Source organism: Ursus maritimus, unplaced genomic scaffold, assembly GCF_017311325.1.
Source record: "Ursus maritimus isolate PB19 unplaced genomic scaffold, ASM1731132v1 scaffold_6, whole genome shotgun sequence".
Lineage (NCBI taxonomy): Eukaryota > Metazoa > Chordata > Mammalia > Carnivora > Ursidae > Ursus > Ursus maritimus.
The window spans coordinates 40,929,017-40,951,120 of record NW_024426774.1 but is presented as its reverse complement, the minus strand read 5'-3'; positions in this window follow the sequence as shown (position 1 = coordinate 40,951,120).

Below are 22,104 nucleotides of genomic sequence, written 5' to 3'. Positions count from 1 at the left end.
AACCTAAATTAAGCATCTGTTCCCTGGGAGATAGCATTGAGCCACAATTAAGATCTGGCTGTTTTCAGCCCAGAAATCTAAAAGGAGACCCAGTTTTCTGGTCACTCCTTTGCTTTTCAACTAGCCTCTCCCAAGGAAGATTGTGTTTATCCTCTTAGCTAGCCAGGCATTGTGAATTCCCACAGAGGAAGGGGGTCATGAGCCAATGAATGCAGTTGGCTTGAGAATGGTCCTCAGCTGGTGGCCAGCAAAGAAATGGGGACCTCAGTCCTACAAGAAACTGAATTCTGCCAACAATATGGATGAGCAAAGTAATAGATCCTCCCTGAGAGCCTCCACATAGGAATGCGGCCCTGCAGACACCTTGCTTTAGTCTGGTTAGATCTATGTCAGACTTCTGACTCTGAACTATACAATGTCACTTTGTGTGTTTTTAACTATAAAGTTTGTGTAGTCTGTTGTAGGAGCAATAGAAAGCTAATACAAATATATTATTGTATACCCTATTTTATGTATGAGAAAACTGAATCCTATAGAGATTTGATGACTTAGCCATCTCGTGCCCAGGTAGTGACAGGGTTTATACTAGCCCCCTGCCTTCTCCCAGGAGCACTCTCTGCTTGTCTTACCCATTTTCGTCAATCCATTCTCATCAAAGCAGTTCAATCCAGTTAACCCAGATTGATCATGTGCCTTCGGGGCAGATAGCACTAAAATTTGCATTGTTGTCTGGAGTCCACCACTTGTTTGAGCTCATACAAGATCCACTCGCTAAGTTCTTTTCCACGTGGCTCTGCCTCACTCTGAAGACATGCCTGCAGCTTGGCTGATGGACAGTCTCCGCTCTTGCTTGTCGCCAGGTGTGGAGACCTCTCCCTCTCTCTAAGTTCTCAACATGACTAGCAAATTCTTCAAAATTCAGGTATCAATTCAAATATCACTTCATTAGAAAAAAAATTCCTAGTCCAGAATTCTGTAAATCACCATGTTTGTTTCTATCCTTTCAATCTTCTGAATCTTTATCTTTTGTTTCTTTACTGATTTATTTATTTATTTATTTTTCATTTCTTCCTCTAGACTTCAAGAATCATAGATGTAGAGGCTGTATCTCTTATAGGAATCACTGACTTCAGTATATAATTGCCTAATAAAAATTTTCTAATATGAAACATTTGTTAAATAATTCTGGTTCCTGCTTCAAGGCTTCTACCCTCTTTATCATGAATACCAGTGCTTATATTCAGATCCCCACATTAAATTGCCTGTTTTTGAAGGAATTTAGTTTTGTTCATCCACTGACTTTATATTAATTGAAAGTTATAAATATAAACATAAATGTACTCATAGAAATAAATCATCATGTTTATCTTTCATACTTTAGGAATTGGCATAGTTATTTATTTTTCTTCTTTTTTTCTACTGCTAGAATGAAACAATACTAATGGATATGAATATGGGATAACTTACTAAACATAGTCTATTAGGAGCATTAATCTGGCAGGGTCCAAAAGTTTTCAGTGGATAAGTAAAAGCTCAGAGAAAAACTGATTAGATTCTACTCCTTTTATTCAGACAGAAAGAGAAAATGACTCACGCCCCAAGGGTTGATGGGAAGAAGGACAGAGGCAGGTGATACCTGTAACCAGAAGGTAGACTAACTATAGGTATTGATTATGGTGGGGTTTATCATAGGCTAAAATATTAGTGAGCAGGACAATGACTCAAGTAGTTGAGTGAAAATAAAATCAGAGATTAGTTGATTCATTCACAGTGGTTATACCAAACTGACTTATATGGAGTAGCTGTGGTCTAGAAAACTTCTCTAATCCAAATTTCCAAGTGAATAAAAATAATATAACTTTAAAATAATTATTTGGGAATTCAGTAAACAAATATCTAATTGCCTTGAGACAGATTTGTTGAACATGTTTGGGATTATTATAGCCTAAATGTGAAATTTCTCAGTTATCTTTGACCTTTTCATTTCAGTTATCGAGATGTAACTTTGAACAATAGATTTTTTCATTTCTAAAAATGAAGTATCATTTTACTGTGTCTCATTGGTTGCATTGTAAAAAAATGTTAAATTTTTATCATCTTCTGTTTTCAAAGATTCTTGTCTTTAACAATTTATAATTCTATAAATATTTGTTTAGTTTAATATTTCTAAAATTTAGGATAAACGTTGCATAGATTATTCAGATTTATTTTTATACCACCATTCAGTCATTCAACCTGTGAACTGGGCCAGGAAACTAGGAATGAATTAATTCTTTAATTTGCCTTCAAGAAGCTCACAATGAATAGGGAAATAAAATACATGTGCAGGGGTTTCTAGGGAACTTTCAAAAAAGGGCCTGTCTGGATGTGACTCCTACTATCACTCTTTATTCCCATCAAATATAGAGAATAAATTTAGGATATATTCACGTTAGATAATCATGTATTATAGTGTCAAGGTCCACTATTTTAAACTGCAGTATTGGGGAGTTCCCTCTGAGAAGGTGATATGTAAGCTAAGAAGGGAATAATGAAGGGAATGTGGCCATGTGAAGAACCAGGGAAAGATGACACTGGAAAAGACGGCACTGTGCTATATTTCACTGCTGTATCTGTCCTTACAGTGGAGGAGTTTGAACATCAGGTTCTAGTCAAGACACATAGAACTTGCTAGGACAGATCATTCTTTATTTCAACAAAAATACCTCTTTCTGTAACCTTTTAGGCCACTGTGATAGATGAAATTGCTGTTCAGTTACATTCATTGGCTCCCTGAGGAAGGGTGGAGCTCTGTGGAGCTTAAGTGGTCATGTGACTGACTAGAGAAAATGGAGATGTGTATGATGTATTGGTATGTAAGATTCATCTACCGATCTATCTACCTATCTATCTGTGAGCAGAAGTGAAGTGTGTCAGTAATAATCAGAAGTCTTAAAAAGCAGTGTACTTTGTAGTTTTGTAAGCCCCCCTTTACTCTATAAGGACAACCAACAATGTTACAGAGTTTTCTCTGTGCCCTGAGTCCCAACTTAAAAGTGATGTGGAATATTCAGTGTGAACAAGACATATGAATCTTTGTTGTTATAAACATGTGGGATTCTTGACTTATTTCACTTAGCATAATCTCCTCCAATTATCATATGGTTTCACTCATTTATGGAACATAAGAAATAGGAAGATTGGTAGGAGAAGGAAGAGAAGAATGAAGGGGGGGTAAACAGAAGGCGGAATGAACCATGAGAGACTGTGGACTCTGGGAAACAAACTGAGGGCTTCAGAGGGGAGGGGGATTGGGATAGGCCGGTGATGGGTATTAAGGAGAGCACATATTACATGGTGCACTGGTGTTCTATGCAAATAATGAATCATGGAACATTGCATCAAAAACTGGGGATGTACTGTATGGTGACTAATATAGCAAAATAAAAATTACTAAAAAAATAAAATAAACATGTGGGATTCTGCAATTTAGTATTATTGTTGTAGTTATTATTATTATTATTATTATTATTATTATTATTATTATTTATTTTAGCATTATCTAGCCTATCCTGACTGATACAGCCAGCTGTATAAAAATTTCCAATATTTTGGATATTTTTTTGTTAGGGAAAATGTTCAGACTTGTGTTATCCAAAATGTTAGCCACTAGCCACTAAACTGATTTAATTAATTCAAGCTACAGCAAATACAAAGCTTAGTTCCTCAATCACACTAACTACATTTCAGGTACTGACTAGCCATGAGTGTGGCTCATGAATACCACATAGAACAGCATAGATATAGATAATTTCCTTCATTACAGAACGTTCTATTGAGAATCACTGGCTCAGACTGTGAATGATTTGGGCCTTTTCTAGCTTCCATCATGTTTCCAACTTACATGGATTCATTAATCTCTTTCCTCTGGGGGTAGTTAGACCTAGTCAAGGGAAGAGCTTCACTTCTCCCAAACATCTTAAATCTCATTGGCTTCCTGTGAGTTTTTATTCCTTTTAATCTAAAACCAATTGAAGTTGTTGCTGGATCATTTTATACTTCACTAATGGCCAGACCCTCTGGAATTCACTAATGCTGTTATACACCAATCAATAACAATTAACTGCCATCACTTCAACTTGATATTTGCCTGGTTCCAGAATTAGCAGTGTGACACTCTTGGTCTAATGGAGAAATGCAGTGATTTCTGAAGCTTCTCAAACAAAATTGGTGTAGGCTTTTTGAAATGATATCTAGACACACAACCATGGATCCTAATCAACAGAAAGCCAGCTTCTATTAAAGGAGTTGAAAGGAATCAGCAAGCCCATGAGCAACCGCATCTGGTCCCTCCATTCCAGTTTTCTTGGCCCGGTCCAATTCCAAAGTTTTAGAGGCTCCTGATTACCCAGTAATGGAAGGATATATTCTTTTTTTTTTTTTTTAAAGATTTTATTTATTTATTCGACAGAGATAGAGACAGCCAGCGAGAGAGGGAACACAAGCAGGGGGAGTGGGAGAGGAAGAAGCAGGCTCATAGCGGAAGCGCCTGATGTGGGGCTCGATCCCATAACGCCAGGATCACGCCCTGAGCCGAAGGCAGACGCTTAACCGCTGTGCCACCCAGGCGCCCCGGAAGGATATATTCTTTTATAAAGCATATTCACTTCATAAGTTTAATTTAATCACTGTTCACCAAATTTCTATACACTTTGCTTCAACTATAGACATGAATGCATCTTTTTCTCCCCCATGTATTTACCTTTTAAGATCCAGTCCAAACCTCATTTTTCCAAAGCTCTCTTTCAGATTTTTTTTAGCCGGCATTGATTATTGCTTCCTCAGAAACATTATGGTAGTTCTATGCACTGTCTTTTCCTGTATATCTTATTCATTTATTCAGCATTTATTTACTAACAATGATCTAGCTAAGTGGAAAACATCAATCAATATTAGATTGAAATCACTGTCTCTGTGGAACTTACATTCAAGTGTGATTTGATAAATTTCAGCAAATTCAATGTAATACAAGTGCTATTCATCGTATCTTTTAAAATCCCCTCTGCTTCTAGTTCCCTAGAACATTGCTTTGGGACCAGTAATGTATTGATTAATGAAAAACTTTTATGTCATGTACTTCAGTGTATGTTGGTAGTCTGTATTTTCAAAGTCATTCATGCTGTCCTTTGATTTTTTTTTTTAAGATTTTGTTTATTCGTTTGACAGAAAGAGAGATAGCCAGCGAGAGAGAGAACACAAGCAGGGGGAGTGGGATAGGAAGAAGCAGGCTCCCAGCAGAGGAGCCTGATGCGGGGCTCAATCCCAGAACGGCGGGATCACGCCCTGGGCCAAAGGCAGACGCTTAACGACTGAGCCACCCAGGTGCCCCCATGCTCTCCTTTGATTAGGCACAAAACAGATTATAAACGCTTGGACTGTTACAGACTTGTACTAGGTCTTTTGGGGTTCTAACCTGTGCTCTGTCTAGACTGTCTCTTGTCTTCTGTGTCTCGGGAGAAATAACAAAGAGCCACCAGCCAAGGTCAGGTACTCAATTCTATGGTTCTCCTTTGTTACTAACTCTCTAAAAGAAAATAGTAGGGGTTTTTGTCATTGTTGTTCTTTTTTTTTTTTTTTAAACAGGGAAAAATAGTGTTCCAACCAACTGACTAATACTTTTACTTGAAAGAAGCAATGCTGACTTTTTTTTTTTTTTTCAGAAAGCATTTACTTTTTGAGTTTGTCTTATCACAAATGACATATGGGTAAACACATCCTCCTAGAGTCTCTAAAATATGACTCATATGCATACTATATTCAAGTATTACTTGAAAACAATTTTATCATCTAAAACATACCAGAAAGATTTAATTAAATAACATTTTTTAAATGTCAATATGAAGTACAAAAGAACATAAATAATTAAAAAATATATATCTGTACGTGTGTTTAACGTGTCCAAAGAAGGGGCTTTAGAGATTGCATAATCCTTAGCTTTCCAAATCATTTCACAACTTCCTATTATCTAGCCACAGAATCCGCCACAGATTTCATAGATGTACATCAAATATAATTAAAATGTGAAATATAATTATTCATATTGTCTTAAGTGTGATTAGACCCTAGATTTGATAATGCTGTTTCTAGATAGAAAGTGATTGAGGGAGGTTGGTTGTTTTCCATAAAGTTATTGGGGATTTCCTCCTTGTAGAAACTCAGCCTTTTTTCCCTTATGAAAAAAATGACTTATGTAATGAACTGTAAAGCTAACTAACTCATTACTAGATTTTATACATATTTGTAAACTGATGTTCATAAAGATACAAAGATCAAATTATATGAAGCATATTGGTCTGAGGAGTCTACTTATTACATCAAGAATCCCTCATTCGGTTACACAATTACTTATATTTCCTTTTTACTCTTTGCTCAGAAATCATTTTGAATATTTTTTTAATTTCTCAATATATAAAAATTCCTAATTGTAGAAAAGAACATTCTATTCTTTCTTCACTGTGTTAGATGGAAAAGAACATTCTATTCTTTCTTCACTGTGTTAGATGCCTCCTGTTCTTGGGTCATCCGCAGACATGTAGAAAATGTCCTCCGGGATCTTGCAGTGATTGCCACACATTGCAACAGTACTTGAGTTCAAGAAGTTCTAACAACATGAAGGAAAATAACTCACTTAAATGTGAAAAGTTCAGTCTGCAAAGAGCTTACTATATTAAGTGCAATGCTTACCCTGCAGAGGGAGCGGGAGGAGTCTTAGAGATTTCTTTCTAGAGCAGTCACACCCAGCTGTCAACTCTTGGTTGACTTTTTCTTCCATAAATGAGATGACTGTATAAGTTAAGAGGGGTTGTGAGAAGTCAAGGATACCCAGTGATCTTTAATATCACTCTCACAGTTTATCTTCAGCAGGTATTTTCAACTCTGAAATCCAAATTCACAGAGAACCTGCTTATTTGTAAGTTTTAGCACTCTTTTGGAAAACGGCCCTTGGGTAGCAAGGGTCAGGGAGCTGTCATTTAAATTACATTTCGTAATAGATTTTGAAGAAAAATGTGGGTTCCAAACTGTACAGGACAAAAACAACATAGAATCCATCTCTAGGGATTTTCCTACCTCATTTTAACCTTCCAGAAATCATGCCCAAGAGATAAATAAGAGCCACAGAAGGAGAAACTAGAAGCCTATGAGACTACCCAGAAAACCAGCTTACAGGCAAGCAGGAATGTTTATATCATTAACTTGATAGTTTAACTATCCTTTATACCATGACTATTTCTAAACTCTAATTCACAGAGCTATGCATTTGTATTTTATGACATTTGTGTTGTTTCATTCTCTCATCCAGGAGACAGTCAATACTACTATCATCATGTTATGAATGAGAAAGCTGAAGAGTAGAAATAGGAAAGACTGTTCCAGGTAACCCAAAGGATAAGACTTGGAGTGAGGTTACTACCCTTACACCCTTAGACTTTGCAGCCTAAAGGTGATCTATATCATCTTTCAAAGAACATGGCACTATTTTTAGTTAAAAAGCAAATTAAATGTAAACGACCTGTTTTTCCGTTGGTACCTGTCTTTTTCTCTGCCACACTGTTTATCACACTTACTTCTATTGCCATAATCCCTCACCTGAAAACTTGGGAACAATGAACAAAATGAACATCTAGTATATAAGTCCACATCTTTAGTGCTCACTGTGTTAATTATGGTTGCATACCTTGCATTCCTATGGAATGCAAACCTTGCATTCCTCGTAGCACCACTAATATCTGTGAACATTTTGCAAAATGAAGAAAGACACCAATGGGAATTTTTATGTTGTTAGATAATGCCTGATGCTATGAAAAATAACTGTGCATCTACAAAATAAAACCCAGTCACAGAGTTATAAGCAAACCATAGGGATACCTTTTTATTAGAATAACACTTCAGAGATGGATAAAGTGTCATTTTAGCATTGTACAAATCAAACACAGTTGATCCTTTTATTTTTGATACATATTTTATACAATTAAACCCATAACATTCTATGCCAATTGCTTAAAACATGTTTTTAAATGCCAATAATAATTTTTTTACTAAATAAGTCTGTTTAATACACCAAAGACAATACTGTCTGAAAATAATTAGGCCTGAGATTATACATTTCTCAATAATGTAGATCTTAGCCCTCTCCGGTTGTCCCTAAAGAGCCCAGATTTAGCCATTCAAGAACAGTGGCAGACTATATCACTTTGTTTAATTTTGAAAACTATAATTATTCAAGATTAGATGTTACACAAATTTATTAATTACTGTTTATAGGTATATTTTATAACAACTCATTTTAATGATCTTTCTAATTCAGCAAACTACTATTTTTAAAGCATCTTACACTTCAGTATCTGTTCTTCTTTCTATCCTTTTCCTCTAACATTTATTGTGAAAAATTTAATCTTCCCGTGTATTACCTATAGTCACCAACGATAACATTCTACCACATCTTCTTTATCTCCCTCTCTACATGTGCATGTGCGTGCACACACACACACTTTTAGCCATTTGAAAGTAAGTTGTAGACTTCTTGACATTTTATTCCTGTAAAAACAGGGACATTCTCCTATATAACCAAAATTATCACACTTAATAAATGTCAGCTTGATACTGTATCATCTAATATTGAGTTCAAGTTAAAATTACACAACTGTACCAATAACAGCTTTTAGATCTGTTTCTTTGTGTTCAGTTCAGGATTTGGTCAAGGGATGTACATTGAATTTAGTTTTTAGATGTATTTAATCTCATTTAATCTGCAACAGTCATCTCATCTTTATTTTGTTTCTTATATGGCACTGACGTTTTACATAGTTCATTCCACTTGTCTTCTAAAGTATCCCACATTCTGGATTTCTCATGAACAGATGTTGACTAAACATTGGTGTCAAAGCACTTCAAGGGTATTGTTTTGTGCGTTCCATCACATTACATCAAGAAGCCCTAAAGCCCCATCATTGCAGTATTGGTGATGCTGAACATGAGCACTTGGTTGGTGGTATCCTCCAGATTTCTCCTTGTAAAGATAATTTTGTAAAGGTAACTAATCAGTGATTTGGAAGGTAATGTTTGAAACTAATGTGTATCCTATTTTCAAACAATATTTCATAAATGCTTCCTACATCCACTGATATGGTTTACCTGAATAAAGTGTTTCATCAGTGGCTATAAAATTGTAAATTTCTAATTCTACCATTCCTTCCCCAAGCTTTAACTGTCATTCTTCTCTAAGAAAATTCCTTTCCTTTTATTAGCATATTGCTATGGATTAATGGATTTATTTTGATTCAGTTACTATAGTTACTCTTTTCAATGTTCACATTGTCTCAAATTTTTTCAGTGGAAGGTCTTTTGAGCTGACTACTGTGTTCTTTTAGCTTGTCTTCTACAGTCGTTGGGACCTTCTCATTTTCTATCCAAAAAAAAAAAAAAATTTGTAGGCTCCCATTCTACTTTCTCTGACCCGTGCGTGTCATTACCCTCACTCTTTTTACTTAGCAATTGTATTTAGAAATGAAGGTATGAGAACTAAGTGTGGTAATTGCAATAGTGGTGGAGACTTTTGTTTCTAGGACTAGTGGGGGAACACAACTATGAAATAACTGTAAAAATATAGAGTTATACTGAAACCTCTAATTCAGCTATAACACCATTCTCATCCATCCTCATTCCATATCTGTATCTCATTTCTTTCAGAGAGACAACCTAGAACATGTGTGTTTACTTCTCTTCTGTCTTTTAATATACACATATTATTACTGAATTACTTTATTAGTGTCACTATTACAAACAAGTCAATTAATACAAGTTCCACTTTCTTTGTATTAGTTTTTGGCCTTAAGTATATCTTACCAAGGATGTCAAGGTAAATATTTTGTGTTGAAAAGTTTTCTGGATTAATTCTATTTGTTTCTGTGTGTTATTTTATTTTTGGTTTCAGTGTTTTCCTTTGTGTTTACTTTTGATTTTGAAAATGTATAAAATTTACAAGATTTAAAAATCAAAATTATATAATAAAGTTATACTCAGAGAAGATTTGCTGATCTCCATCTCTTCTACCTTTTTGCCACCCATGTAAAAAAAGTGGCTCTTTTCACAGATTTCTGGTTTTACCTTTCTGTGTTCCTCTTTCAGAGAAGATAATTTATAAGTATATCCTTCATAAAACAAAGATAAAACAAGCCATTTCATCTATCTATCTATCTATCTATCTTCTGCATTCCAATTCTATACTTAAAAGTATTTCCTATAAATCATTGCCTTTTAGTTAATAGAGATGAGATCTTCATTCTTTTGGGGGCATAATGCTCCATTGTTTGGCTGTACAATGCTTTACAAACCAGTGGTCTTTGAATGAGCATGTATTTTGCTTATAAAACTTATACTGCAAATGACCAATGTGCTTAGCTTCTGCTATAATTCAAATATTACTAAGATATTGTGATTAAAACATACCAAAACAATATCATATCCCTTTCTATATTCTTAAATTATTTATGTTCTCTACTTAATATATCATTGATTAATGAGAGTTGTTAAAATCCCAAATAAGTTACTGGTGCCATTTATGTCTTTCATAAGGAGCATCCATATTCTATGCTTTATGATGCTCATATTTAATTATTATACTTGTATGGTTTCTTAATGTTGAAAGCCAGCTCTTTTTTTTAAAGATGGCTTTATTTGAAAGCGAGAAAGCGTGAGTGGGACGGGCAGAGGAAGAGGGAGAGAGATTCCCAAGTAGGCACCGTGCTGAGCGCAGATTCCCAAAGCAAGACTCAGTCTCACAACCTAGAGATCACAATCTGAGCCAAACCAAGAGTGGGCTGCTTAACCAACTGCGCCACCCAGGTACCCCAAAAGCACAGCTTTAGATAGAATAGGTAACTTAAGTCTCACATCCTCCCTGTGGTGGAATTACAGTATTTTCCACATCTAAATATGAAACATTGAGGTTTAGAACTGTTAATTAAATTGACCATGGCCACCCTGTTAATAACTGATGAATCTGTGACTTGTACTTACATCTGTCTAACTTCAAATGTCACTTATGTCACCACTATGCTATCCCCCCCACCAAAAAAACAAACACTTTATTTCTCAGGGAAGTTTAAATTTTAAGTGTATGAACATGTCGACATAATTATGTCATTTTCTGTTCAATCTTGAAGGAAAAAAGTATCACAAAGAAAAATTAGATTATGAAAAGGAAAACAGGGGCACCTGGGTGGCTCAGTCGGTTAAGCGCTGCCTTCGGCCCAGGTCATGATCCCAGGGTCCTGGGATGAGTCCCACATCAGGCTCCCTGCTCAGCGGGAAGTCTGCTTCTCCCTCTCCTTCTGTTGCCCCCCCCCCCAGCTTGTGCTTTCTCTCTCTTATGCTCCCACTTTCTCTCTCACTCGCTCTCTCTCTCAAATAAATAAAATCTTAAAAAAAAAAAAAAGAATACAGGCACAAGAAAAAGTGTCATCTCTTTGCTTTTAGAAACAATTTGAAAATTGTTTTTCCTAAAACCTAAAACTTTGTTTGAATGCATGCCCAATTGGATCTAACCACACATCTAAAAGATAGAAGAAAACATGACGAGGGCGTCTGGAGGAGACCTGGCCTGCAGCAATGACCTCCTAATTTGCTGGCTTCTGTACTTAACTGTCTCCATTCGATTAACCACACAACCATCAGGGTATTCTTTTACATAAATCAGAGAACGTTAACAATGAGTTGAAAAATCTCTAATTGCTCTCATATTTAGAATAAAACTCAGGCACCTACCATGCCCTATATGGACCTATATAATGTAGTCCATGTCCACCTTTACACCTCTCTGACTTGATATCCTGCAAAAGCCCTAAAATCCCTCTGCCACAAACCCCTGCCTTGTTTCCCAAACACACCAGGCTTATTCTTGTCTCCAGGTATTTACACTTGCTGATCCCTCTGCTTGGATTGACCTTAATCCAAATTTTAGTGCAGATCTTCATCTTTCATATTGTTTATGCTCCAATATCATCTCTGCCAAAAGAAATTCCTTGATTACTCTCTTCAAATTTTCTCTTTTCCTTCTTTTTCATCCTTCTAAGGGGGTAAATTGTAAAAGCTCTCATCGCAAGAAAAAATGAAAAATTTGGAACTGTGTATGGTGACAAATATTAAGTAGACTTACTGTGGTGATCATTCCCCAGTACACACAACTGCCAAATCCTTATGTTGTGCAGCTGAAACTAGCATAACGTTGTATGTCAAATATAGATACATAGATAGATAGATAGATAGATAGATGATAGATGATAGGTTCAATGTGACCAAAGTCTGTATAAAGCTATGTATTGTATAGTTTCTCCAAATGACACACAGAGCGGATTCATATTTCTAGAAAAGCACATGATCTTTCAAATAGAATGTATCATCTTCTTTGCTAGTTTTCATTAGTTTTTCACGTCCCAGCCAACTTAAGAGATTTGATTTCCCAGTGAGAAGGTGAATGAAAAAAAAAATGTTATGTCTACTTACAAAATTCAATAAAATTTATTAACCTTAAAAAAAATCATCAAACTGCCCACTTAAATGGAGCGAGCTTTTCTCTGTGTAAACTATAGCTAAATAAACTTAACCAAAAAAACCCTTCTATAGTAATGCCACAAATACATTGTTTCATGTTGAACTAATTTTCTATGATGACTCCACTGAGCTTTTCCATCTTTATCCTACTACTCCTGAGTTCATAAAATCAGATCAACAACTGTAGGCTGATTCCCAAATCTATGAAACACGTTGTTTTCATTCTTCTTTTTGTTTATAGTAAACCTTAATATATCTCTCCCTACTGGAGAACTACTCATCTTTATAAAACCAACTGAAATATCACTTCCTATAGATATCCATATTTTTATCTATCTGTCTGTCATTCCATTTTTCTGTCTAATCTATGCACCCCTTACGTATTTTAATCTCCACTATTTCAAAGTAACCCTATTTATTTCTATAACTATTATGGCATTGCTTCTCAGATCCTAGCCCATCCTGTATATCTTGCTGATAACAACACTCAGCATACACATGGATCAATATACGTCAAAGTACTAAACCCAATATTTCAGCATGTGAATATTATGAATCTTGGTACCCTCTCTTCTTTAATCATTGAGAACATCGTTGTTGTTTTTTTTTTTAAAGATTTTATTTATTTATGTGACAGAGAGACAGCCAGCGAGAGAGGGAACACAGTGGGGGGAGTGGGAGAGGAAGAAGCAGGCTCATAGCGGAGGAGCCCAATGTGGGACTCGATCCCGGTATGCCGGGATCACGCCCTGAGCCGAAGGCAGACGCTTTAACAACTGCGCTACCCAGGCGCCCCAGAACATCGTTGTTTTTATCTGTTGATTTCCCTAAGAAAATAGTTTCTTTAAAAAAAATTAATTCAATTGATTTTACCTAATATTTCTAAAGATTGCCATAGCCTCCTCTTGGCCAATTATGTCTGTAGTTTTATTGTGCTAAGCAGCGTCCCAGATGACACTGTTAAAGTCTAATTAGAAGATCCATTCATTACCAGCCCTCCTCAAGGGAGCTATGACTCTGAGGAGTGATGTCAGTGAAACATGCCTGTGCCTAGAGCTTAATCCTTAAATGTTCCAAGCAACTTGGGAAATCAAGCTGCCTCCTAATAATACTGTTTCCATAGCATAGGAGTTCAGATTGCCAGCTTAGCTTTCATTCAAGCTTTTGTAATAGAATGTCCTGGGTTCAAGCAGAGACAATCACTTTCCTCTAAAGAATAGTTAAAGATAATTGGTTTCACTTTGGCTAAATTTTGGAAAAAAGCTTTTTGGGACAAGATATCTTATGAGCTCTTTATCTGTTGAATGAATGAGTAAATGAATGAATTAATAAGATAATTTTGGAAGTGTGTAGGGACAAAGGTTCTTCTTTCTTGTGATTTTTTTTCCTTTCTACCCTTTCAACTTTTCTTCTAATGAGGATGAAAATGCTCCAAAGATACTGAATGAAAGGAATTAGATAGGAATATGGGGATCACAGATATTCAAACTTATTATTCTGTTCTGCTGAACCACTAGATTTGATGAGCATTTCGGATATTTGAAGTCATGGAATATTTCAAACCATCACATTGTGTGTGTGTGTGTTTTACTCTCTGCAGATTAACCTCACCTAACATAGATTTGCATTACCTTTGAGGTTAAGTGACGCATAAAAACTACATACAGTACCCACTTTCCAGTTCCTAGCACCATGGAATTTCTAGGACATTCACACACTGGTATGGGACGATCTGATTTATAGCTCCTAACATATGAATTGATGATTGACATATCATTTTTAAAAATGTGTATTTTTTTATTTCTACAGAAGAAACATTTTAAGGAAATGAGATTATCATCTTTATTTGCATTTGTTTAAATAATAAACAAGTGTGCATATGATACATACTTACACATATTTATTATGCAACTCAATTGTTTATTTATTCAATTTATTCAGTTATATTGTTTGAATTTCAGATGTGCATATTATGGACACCGTGCTTAATGCTCTGTGGGTACAAAGAAAATTTTATGTTAATAGCAAATAATACTGGTTAATAAATTGTCAGGTGATAGGAAAATGTTTTAGATTTTAGAATCTTAAACTATTATGGCAAGTATAAATTATATGTGTGTACTTATATTAATACCATTTTTTTTAACTCAGAAACAACAACAACAAAATATTTGCATTCTATTTGGCAATGTGATAATTTTCTCTGTACGATTATTCTAATAAATATAATAATACTGGGAGGCAATTATATTAATTATATTAACTAAAATATCACACATTCTAAATAACTGTAGGATAAAACAAAAAACAGGGTTTCCATTATGTGGCCCATTAGATTGAGAAGTGAGTTTTTATTACTTTGATATTTTTTTTTGAATAAACAAAAATAAATTGTATGGAAGAAATCTTTATATAAATTAAAATGTATTTTGGGTTTGTAGTTAATTATGGTTTGTTTGTTGTAACAAATTCTCTATGAATATACATAAGCCTACATTTCCCATTATGGTTTAATTATACAGTCATTAGAAGAAGGAATCACTAATTAAATCAGCTATGAAAATTGTAGATCATCTGCTAAACCACTCAAACTAAGCCATGATATTTTAAAACATGATTCTTACAGGTTTTGAAGATTTAAATATATATATTTCTTTAGCTTACTTATTGTTTAATTATAGGAAAGTATGTCAGATGTTTGGCTTTGAAACCGTTTTTGCATAGTTTGAAATTGAATTTTGTGTTATAGAATTCAAAGTATGACATTTCAATGTCTAAGTTTTTTCCAGCATTAACATTTTCTAATATGAACTTCCATGTTTCCTTATAAAGGACTATAATTTATCATAAAATGTTTTGCTTTTCACATTTTTTTGCTCTGTATGTTTAAATAGTAGATTATAACATTTTTATCAAATGGTTATTTTCTCATCTATACTGGGGGAAAATCCCTTCTTATCATCTGAGTGCAGTTTCCCAGGTGAATAGTTGGGAGGTGTGTGGATGGGTGGGTGCATGTGTGTGTGTGTGTTGAATTATATTAAGAAAATACAGTGTTTCCAAGGAATCAACAAATCTCAAAACTAAAACCCATCAATTAAATTTAATTCAAGCACTACTATGTACATACTTATATTGTGCAGTGTACTTTATAGAGGCATGATTATGACATACTCCTTATCCTCACGGAGATGACGCTCTAGTACAGAGGCATAAAACAAATATAACAATAGCTTTACTATACATGAGAATCTATCACAGAGTATTTTCATAAAATTGATCAGTCTTGGTGAGCTAAATACCACTAGTTTGTGTCACAAAGATAGAGCCCAAATTATCTTCTGAAAATGAATGAGTTATAGCAGCTCTTGACACATAGTAGACAAATAAAAATATTTGTTGAGAGCAAAAAAGAGTAACTAAATGAATAAAACATAAACTAAGAAATTAGGAGTGGCATTTGGAGTCACTCCTTACAGAATTTTGATACATGAGGTAATAAGAATGTTATTTGAATAATTTTTCTAGGAGAAAATAATGTCAATTTAAGATGTTTATGAAAAATACCTATTATAAAAGTCTTAAGTTATTTCATCTGAGAGGTAAACAACCCCCATACTAAAATTCAAAGTAGAAAGTTCTATATTGCATGCTTAAATTCCCCATAATCCTAATTTCTTATTTTTTTTCTAAATTTCATAGTAAAGCATGGTAAAACATAGTGCAGTAGATTAAGGAAATGTAGGCAGGTTTTTCAGGCATTACAAGATATTGGCTCTGATTTCATGGCAGTTCTAGGGGATTCAAAATCTCCTTGAGGTCCACAGGTCTGAATGAGGGCTAGTGGAAGTCAAGTAATAAATGCTGTGTTGGCCTGAGTTTTTCTCTTAGTGGCCTTAGTGTGTTCAGAGACCGACTCTGTGTTTATGCAGTTCCTGATATATATCTGAGCTACATACTGAACAAGAGATAGAATTACCACATTAGTTCACTGAACCATGGGATGAGGGATACTATATTAGGAAGGTGCAAGTGGATATTTCAAAAATTTCCTTCCCCACCAGATTATTACCTCAAAAGTAATAGAGACTTCCACTTCTGATAAAGATGGAAAAACAGTGATAGGATTTACCATTTCACTAGAAACAACAACAAAATGAAACGATGGTAAACAGGACACTGGGCATTAGACAATGAAGAACAATAATCCCTGAGAGATGGGAAATAAATGAGGTAAGATGTAGGATTTGCCAACCACCTTGAGACTATCTCTAAGTTGAAATGCAGAGCTGGAGAGGTGGGGTGAGTCAGACAGTGTCCTTGTGTTGAGGAGGAGTTGACTGTCTGGTGAGACTAGAGTTAACAGAAGGAGTACCAGAGAGGAGGGAACAGTGCCAAGACAGATGTCTGGGACTCTGTAGAAGGTCCCATATGACCCTTCATTTGAGTACTGATGAGTGAATGCATGTACTATCAAAGTCTGAGAAAGACCCACATGAAAGGATGAGAGGTGACAATTCACAGTTGTCACACTGAGAATGTCCCCAGTTCATGGGCATTATACAAGGAAGGTCCTACTTCAGAAGTGGACAATAATTGATCCTAGACTGAGCACTGCTCTAGACCCAACTAACAAATCAAAAACTTTGAAAGGATCAAACATATTTCACATTCATTAATTTTGTCCCAGAATAAATCTCAACATTTAGAGGAATATTCCTCTAAAGTAATTATAACCCAAAAAGTTAGGATTTACAATATCTGCCATCCTATCAAATATTACTTGGCTTAGAAAAAGAAAGTAGAAGGGTGCCTGTGTGGCTTAGTCGGTTAAGCACCTGGCTTTGGCTCAGGTCATGATCCCAGGGTCCTGAGATTGAGCCCTGCATGAGGATCTCTGCTCAGCAAGGAGTCTGCTTCTTCCTCTCCCTCTGTTCCTCCCCCAACTCCTGCTCTCTCTCTGTCTCAAATAAATAAATAAATAAAATCTTTAAACAAAAAAGAAAAGGAAAAAAGTTGAAAAACTATAAACCAAAATGAGTAGAAAAATCAATAAAAATTGAAATTGAGCATTAACTAATTCAAATGTTAGAATTAGTGGAAAAACACACTAAAAGTTATGAAAACTGGGGACACCTGGGTGGCTCAGTCGGTTGAGTGCCCAACTCTTGGTTTCAGCTCAGGTCATGATCTCAAGGTAGTGAAGTCAAGCAGCATCTCTATGTTCATCAGGGAGTCTGCTTGAGATTCTTTCCCTCTGCCTCTCCCCATTGGGCTCTGTGTTCATCAGGAAGTCTGCTTGAGATTCTCTCCCTCTGCCCCTCCCCACATTCAGGCTCACCCTCTCTCTAAAATAAAGAAATAAATCTTTAAAAAGAGTTACAAAAACTGTATTCCACATGTGCAAGTAGTTAAGTAGAGCAGGAAAGACCTAAAATGTACAAATGAAAAAAGATGTACAGATGAAAACTGCAGTGTCTGAGATATAAACTTCATTAATAGACTTACTGGCATTTGGACATTGCAGAAGAAAACATTAATGAGCTTGAAGACATGATAATAAGCATTATCCAAATGTAAAGCACACACCCCTATATATATATATATATATATATACACACACACATACATATGAACTGAGTATCAGTAAGTTGTAAGATAATATCATGCAGTCAAATATATGTGTAAAATAGTTCCTGAAGCTGGGGGCACAGAAAAAAATATATTTGAAGAAATAATTTTCAAAATTAATCCAAACTTAATGAAAGTTCTTGTAGGAAAGGGAAAACAACAACAACAACAAAACAAACAAAAATCCTTCCCTCTTTACCCTACTAGGTTGTCTGGCTGGTGCCCTAGAAATTGGAATGGTCAAAGACAGATTAACAAGGGAGACACAGAGTTTATTAAAAAGTGCAGTGTGCATACCTGTGGGAGAAAATCAGTGATAAGTAACTCAAAAGGATGGTCAGCACTTGGGCTTATTTAGCATCTCACAAAAATAAATAAATAAATAAATAAATAAATAAATAAATAAATAAATAAATAAATAAACTTGTAGAGAATTGACAAGACAAAGGAAAAGTGATTTAGGCTTTTAGGGGAAGCAAACTGTGGGGGAGTAAATAAACAGAGGAAACTAATGGAGGTTAAGGGCTTTTTTAGTAAGGTTTGTTTGCAAATCCTTCTCAGAGCCACCTTTCCATTTTCTTCATGGCCATAAAACTTCTCTGGGACAATTGATTAGAGAAGAAGGAGAATAAGTAAGGAAACTAATGGCTGATAAGACTGTGAGATGGATGAAAAGAAAAAAAAAAGAAAAAAATGGGACTTCGAAAACAGGAAAGTAGGACTTTGTGTGGAGTAAAGGAGAGAGGGGAATAAGAGAAACTGTCCGATAAATGTATATTTGGATATGTTACACAGCAGGGTAGAATCCAGGAAGTTACAGAAGTAGGGAAACAAAGTAAGAATACATGAATCACATACACCCAATCCTGATTGGCCCCCCTTAGTGTTTTAGTTACCAGAACGAATAACTAAATCACTTTGAGTTTCAATTGCCTCATGCTGAAAATAGGGACAATGTTAACTACCTTGTAGGGATATGGTCAGTATTACACATACATCTAACAATTATAATAGCTAACGGTTTATGGAGTGTTTAAAAAGTTCCCAGGCACTGAGTGTTGCATGTGTATTATTGCATTATTTACATCATCTTTATTACCATTTCACATATGTGTAATCTTGGACACAGAGGTTCATTTGTTCATTTGCCAAGCAAGCCAGGATTTAAACATAAGCAGCATAAAGCTAGGCCCGGTCCCATTTTACTATCACTCATCACTACATACTTAATAAAAGTTTGTTTTATAAACCAAAGTTTTGGAAATTTTGTAATGCAAATTGTAGGTTTATTTGTTCAATACCCAGCTGGATACCAGTGTTGGGATCTGAGAAACCAGTCTATGCACGTTTAACACAAAATGAAGGCAACATCAAAATAAGGTGATAGTGGAAACCATGGTCATATAGATGAGGCTTTTCAAAGAAAACTTGTGAAGTGTAATGAGGTCTGAACATAAGTACTTAAGGAATGACCATATCTAGGCTGTGAATGGAAAAACAGCCAAGAGAGGTATCTCGTTTGACAAAACACATTTGGTGAGTGATAACGGAAAATTACCTTATGTGTATCTTATTTATTTTCCAATTAATTTGGCCTTACTGTATAGATGACTTCTTGTTTCATTTGACCATCGTGCCATTCAATTTGCCATCATTTGATTCATTTGAAGAACTAAATGCCTTGCCTACCACAACTACCATTTACAAGTGAAAAATATATGCTGATATTATTCTCACTTCAAGGAGCATAATTAATGTTCTGTTTTTCCCAAACATGTCTTGATAAGACTATTGATTTTCTAGCATAACAAAAACTCAAAACTTTCTAATTTTCACTTATTTAGTTATCTGAGGATGACTTAGACCTACCAGATCAACTTGACATTTCAGTGGTTATAAATGAAGCAAATGGGATCAGTAATGATTCCCTGGGTAATGTAGTAATAGTGAAAAAACACCCTCCAGAGAACTATCTGTTGAAGTATTAACTTAAATTGGAGGTAATTACAAGTTCTGTCCTTGGAACAGTCTTCTCCTGCCAAAAGATAATTCAAAGGAAAAAGCTCGCCACATTCTTCTCAGGTCATAGAAGGGGTAATGTGCATGTTCCTCCAAATAAAACAAGCTTAGCATGAACAGGGCATCTAGCATCATTATGTTGAGTTATTTGTTCACGCTTTTAAACCAAGACACAGCTTTGTGAATTCAGCTTCTCCAAGTGATTAGTTTAGGAGCTTTCTCTGGGATGTTCCATTAAAGGCTTAGGATATAGTTCAGTTTCTCTCTCTGCTTTTACTAGGTTTGTAACTGTGGGCAATTATTTTGACTTATTTAGATTTCAGTTCCTGTAAATTAGAGAAGACAATATTATATTTCTCAAAATGAGTTTTGAGATCAAAAGATAGTAGTAGAAATCCCTCTGTAAAATAGAAAATAGATGATAATCATCATTAACCTTTTATACTATAATTTTAAGGATGTCACTGAAAACTTAAATCTTAAGTAATTCATCTACTTCATATCAAGACAATGGAGAGAGACGAATTCACCCAAGGCTGTACATTTATTTAATGCCAGAAAGTAGATGGAGGCCTAGTTTATTTGACTAGAGCATGGGACCATCATCAATAATTATTCTTAGTATTTCTTTCTTCCTTTTGTTTTTTGTAAGAATTTTTTTAGAGCAGTTCTAGGTTTACAACAAAAGTCAGAGGAAGGTACAGAGGTTTTCCATATATCCCCTGCCACCATATGTGCAAAGCCTCTCACATTATCAACATTTCTTACCAGAATGGTATCTTTCTTTAACCAAGGATGAGCCTACATTGACACAGCATATCTATTTTATATAATATACTATAAGGATCTACCTTATTCCTTACTAAAAATTGATGTCCTAATATATTTATAATTAAATTTCTAAAAATCCCATTCAATAAAAAATACAAGTAGATTACAAAAAATAAAAGGATGAATGAAACTTTTCTATATATTTCATAAAGTATAACCTTTGAAGAAAAAAATTAATAGGGGCGCCTAGGTAGCTCAATCGGTTAAGCATCTGACTTTGGCTCAGGTCATGATCTCAGGGCCCTGGGATTGCACCCCACATCCACTCCCAGTTCAGGGAAGAGACTGCTTCTCCCTTTGCTCCTCCCCCTGTTCATGCTCTCTCTCTCTCAAATAAATAAATAAAATCTTTAAAAACATATATATTTAAAAAAGAAATTAATAGATTTGAAAACATGTTTATTTAAATTTTCAGTTTGGAAACGTTTTTAACAAATGTTGAACAAATAAAAACCTTTTAACACTTTTTTTACAGTATTCACATAAAGCTTTGGCATCTTTAATATAAAAGGAATATTTATAATTCAGTAATATAATAGATAAAATCAAAAGGAAAATGAGCAAAGGACATTTACCCAGGAAATACATATGTTAACAATTTTTTTTTAAGATTTTATTTATTTATTAGAGAGAGAGAGAGTACAAGCTAGGGAAAGAGGCAGAGGGGGAGGGAGAAGCAGACTCCCTGCTGAGCAGGGAGCCAGATGTGGGGCTGGATCTGAGGACCCTGGGATCATGACCTGAGCCCAAGGCAGAGGCTTAACTGACTGAGCCACCCAGGCATTTCAATAACATATTTTTAAATGTTTACTTTCACTAATTAACAGGGGGAATTTAAATAAAAATAATTATACCTATGATTAGAATATTTATTCTTTTCCTAAAATGAGAACTACTCAAAACAAAAGAGGAGAAAATCACAGAGAAGAGTAGCATCAATGCAAATAATCCATTGCATAAAAATTAATATCTTAATGAAAATCTTTCAAGGCTTTATCTCATGGCTCTGTGTGTGTGTGTGTGTGTGTGTGTGTG